The 4728-nt window shown below is 53.2% G+C and overlaps 1 pseudogene; it reads right to left on the minus strand.

Annotated features, from left to right (window-relative positions):
• LOC125532885 (benzyl alcohol O-benzoyltransferase pseudogene) lies at positions 1-1449 on the minus strand (annotated as a pseudogene).
• Between the last annotated feature and the right edge of the window lie 3279 nt (positions 1450-4728).

Consider the following 4728-nt stretch of genomic DNA (forward strand, 5'->3'; position numbering starts at 1 on the left):
TGAAAAAACTGGACTTGTTATTTTTCAGGCGTGTAATCAAGCCTGGAGCGAGGTTTCGATCTCTGCCGCGAACCGCTCCATGGCCGTCCACGGCAGCATGACCGGCACGGCCACGGCGTCCTCCCCGTCACCGTCCTTGACGGCCACGAAGAACGTCCCCCCGAGATGCACCTGAGACGGCCCGCCATACACCGGCTCGCCCCACCCGAAGTCCACGCGGTGGAACCCGACGTGCCGGAGGTCGGAGAGGAGGAACATGTTGGGCGAGTCGAACGGCGGCGGCTCGTGCAGCGCCAGCATGTTGGCCGCGGAGCTCACGTGCGCGGCGGTTGCCTTAGCCTTCTGTATCATCTCCACCACGTCGCCCAGCGAGCTCCCGCCCATGTCGTCGGCGGGCGCCGCCGCTCTGAGCGGCACGCACGCGTTGCCGTAGTATCCCGTGGGGAGCCGCAGGGCGGCGTTCCTCCTGAAGCTCGCGATGATGCCGAGCCGCGCGACCTCGCCCGCAGGGAGCGCGAGCGCCACCGTGCGGGCGCGCCAGAGGAGCGCCGCGAGGACCTCGAACGTCGACGCGGCCGGTGCACCGTGGAGGCGTTTCTTCAGCGCCGCGATGTCGGCCAGCCGGAAGACGAATGAACGCATGACGGTGTCGTCGCTTCCGTGGGCCGGGAACGGCAGGGGCGGCGTGACGTCGTACTTGTTGTGCGGCGCGTCGAGGAGGCCGCGGGACCATGAAGGCGCGACGGCCGGCGCGGGGAGCCCGCGGGCGAGGTCGGCGATGGCGGACATGAACAGGTAGACTCCCGTGGCGTCGCACATGGCGTGGTTGATGCGCATGCCGAAGACGAAGCCGCCGCAGAGGAGCCGCGTGACCTGGATCACCACCAACGGCCAGGTGAGCACGCCGCCGCTAGAGCAATCCACGTCGAGGAGGAGCTCATCCATGCACGGGAACGGCGGCGTCAGCCCCTGGCCACCACCGGCAGCCTCCTCGAGCTCGGCCAGCCGCACGTCGGCGTCGGCCTCCGCGAACAGCACGCCCTGGCCGGTGCAGTCCACGACCAGCTTGCCACCTTCCACCTCCCTGAAGCGCCCGGCGAGGGGGTAGTAGTGCACCAGCGCCTCCGACAGCGCTCGGGCGATGACGTCCACCGGGTCGTCGTCGCCGCGCGCCGGGCCGCCGCGGTGGACGAAGACGCCGGGCATGAGCACCCGCAGAGACTCCTTACTGTCGATGTCGGAGAGGCGCTTTGTTTCCTGGGGTGTCGGTGAGGCCGGGACGACGAGGACTGGCTCTCGCCGGCGCACGGCGAAGGTAAGCATCATTGCACCCGGCGTGCGTGTGGACCTGAGGGTCAGGTGCTCTGTGTGGTTTTGAGGTGATCGCCTGATGCTGAATCTTATAGAGGATCTCTGGTCGTCGCTACTGTATTTCGACTCGATCAGCATGCAACCACGAGCACAAAAGTTTCTGCAAGTGCACGCCGCACGCAAATGCTTCTGCAAGTGGAAGTAGGTACGCAGTCGCCAGCCCTGATTTCTCTTACTAATGGAAATTGGAGAGAAGGCCTTTTTGCTCAAAAAAGGGTACGCATTACTGGCAGTGCAGGTAGTTCATGTATTAATGGGGAGTATAAAACTCTTTATGGCTCAATGATTGTAAAGAAAAAGCATGTCGATCTGGGAAAATGCCAATGGAGCCTGAGCTCCTTGAGGCCGTTTTCAAAACACCATTTACTATAACACAAGAAAAGATCGTTTTTTTAAACACACATACACATGTATACTATGTATGTGCAAAATTTTATAACATTTTACTTTCATATGTGGTGTACAAAAAAAAGACAATTTTGTATTTTCAAATGGGCTGATTTTGTTGTTGTTGGGCTGGATTTTTTTTCTGTAGAGCTTACCAAGTACAAAAAAAATTGACTCAAAAACTAATTGCAATTTTTTTCAAACAAACTTTTATGGATCCGTAGTGAACATGTACAAGTTTTCAAGGAATTTATTGAACTTCTAAATATGGTTTTTGGTTTATTTTGAAAATATCGGCCTCCTTGATGCCCAGACACCATAAGCCCGCACCCATGTTGATCTTGTCTGTTAGTCTAGATTAATGTAGATAAATATGTCTGACTAATGATTGCTCTCTCATACTCCATCTTACATTCTTATATGTTTATACACTAAAGTAATATTTTAAAGCACTTCAACCCAACAGAATTAGGCAAAATGGACAAAACTAACCTCAAGACGCAACTATTTCACAAACTAAACCATAGGCGAAACAAATTCACCCAGCTAATCCTTTTGTGTAGCGCCGACCTGCTACACTGAGTAGTGCTTGATTGGCATGCGCTACATTCCTGACCAGCGTGGCATCCCCGGGTCCGGACCGGGCCCCACCCCTGGTTGTGCAGTGCCTAGGTGAAAGGAGTTGCACTACCTTGTGCAGCGCCTAGTTGAAAGGAGGTGAAATACCTTGCCTGTTTGAAATCTTGCTTCAGAGATGGTGGTCCCGTTTGTTCTCGTGCATAATCGTCGAATTATCGATGATCAAGGAGATCTCTACTGGAGCTGCAGGAAGTAGAGATGGTGCATTGCTGCTTGTGAGTGTCGTGTTGATCAGTATCTAGTGTCCATATGCACGTCTTATTTGTGTAGTAGCATGTAAGTGTTTCGTCTATCATTGCAACAGATGCAGGCAAAGTTGCAGGTTCTTTCACCTCTTGTCCCTGTTAGGAAGGTGACCTTCCTCAGGTTCTGCAAACAGTTGGTTGAGGGTTTATGGGCTGTAGTGGATGTTTCCATTGATGGGTTGATGATGGAGCAAGGCCTAGCTATGGCATCCACCATTGCAAATATGAAGTGCCGGAGGCTGCCTTCTGGCTGTGTGGTGCAAGATACTCCCAATAGCTTTTGCAAGGTACACCTGTTGGGAAACGTTGCATGGAAAATAAAAAAAATTCTACGCACACGCAAGATCTATCCATGGAGATGCATAGCTACGAGATTGGAGAGTATGTCTACGCACCCTCGTAGACCGTAAGCGGAAGCGTTAAGTAACGCGGTTGATGTAGTCGAACTTCTTCGCGATCCAACGGATCAAGTACCAAACGTATGACACCTCCGCGTTCAGCGCACGTTCAGCTCTGTGACGTCCTCGCCTTCTTGATCCAGCAAGACGGGCGAAGTAGTAGACGAGTTTCGACAGCACGACGACGTGGTGGCGGTGGTGGTGATGCTATCTTCGCAGGGCTTCGCCTAAGCACTACAAAGATATGACCGTGGGATGAAACTGTGGACAGGGGCGCCGCACACGGCTAAGAGATTGTCGTGGTTATGTGTGGCACCCCGTCCGACATATATATAGGTGGGGGGAGAGGGGAGTCAGACAGGAGGCGCCCCAAGTTGGGCCGAATCCCACTTGGGCTCCTGCCCAAGCCGCGCCCCCTTCCTTGTTTGTGTGCGGGAGGAAGGCAGGGGGAGGTGGCGCCCCCCCCCATTTCTTTCTCACATGGAGGGGAAAGGCAGGAGGGGCGAACCCTCCCCCTTTCCTTCCCCTAGGACCGGCGACCAGGGAGAGGGGCACGCCAGCCCCTATGTGGGCTGGTGTGTCCTCCCCTTTGGCCCATTAGGCACATAGACCTCTCGGGGGTGTCCAAAACGCTTTCCGGTGATTAGATGACTACCCAGTGCACTCGAAACTCTTCTGTTGTCCAAATAGTATCGTCCTATATATGAATCTTTACCTTCGGACCATTCCGGAGCTCCTCGTCATGTCCGTGATCTCATCCGGGACTCCGAACAACATTCGATCACCAAATCACATAACTCATACAATACTATATCGTCAACAAACGTTAAGCGTGCGGAACCTACGGGTTCGAGAACTATGTAGACATGACCGAGAGACCTCTCCGGTCAATAACCAATAGCGGAACCTGGATGCCCATATTAGTTCCTACATATTCCACGAAGATCTTTATCGGTCGTACCTTTATGACAACATACGTAATTCCCTTTGTCTGTTGATATGTTACTTGCACGAGATTCGATTGTCAGTATCTACATACCTAGTTTCAATCTCGCTACCGCCAAGTCTATTTACTCATTCCATAATACATCATCTCGTAACTAACTCCTTATTCACTTTGCTTGCAAGCTTCTTGTGATGTGTGTCGGTATCAAAACCGGCGGATCTCGGGTAGGGGATCCCGAACTGTGCGTCTAAGGCGGATGGTAACAGGAGGCTGGGGACACGATGTTTTACCCAGGTTCGGGCCCTCTCAATGGAGGTAATACCCTACTTCCTGCTTGATTGATCTTGATGATATGAGTATTACAAGAGTTGATCTAACACGAGATCGTAGAGGCTAAACCCTAGAAGCTAGCCTATGGTATGATTGTTGTTGTCATACGGACTAAACCCTCCGGTTTATATAGACACTGGAGGGGGCTAGGGTTACACAGAGTCAGTTACAAGGGAGGAGATCTACATATTCGTATTGCCAAGCTTGCCTTCCACGCCATGGAGAGTCCCATCCAGACATGAGACGAAGTCTTCAATCTTGTATCTTCATAGTCCAACAGTCCGGCTAAAGTATATAGTCCGGCCGTCCGAGGACCCCCTAATCCAGGACTCCCTCAGTAGCCCCTGAACCATGCTTCAATGACGATGAGTCCGGCGCGCATATTGTCTTCGGCATTGCAAGGCAGGTTCTT

Source organism: Triticum urartu, chromosome 1A (assembly GCF_056163025.1).
Source record: "Triticum urartu cultivar PI428250 chromosome 1A, HENAU_Tu73, whole genome shotgun sequence".
In the NCBI taxonomy this organism is placed as follows: domain Eukaryota; kingdom Viridiplantae; phylum Streptophyta; class Magnoliopsida; order Poales; family Poaceae; genus Triticum; species Triticum urartu.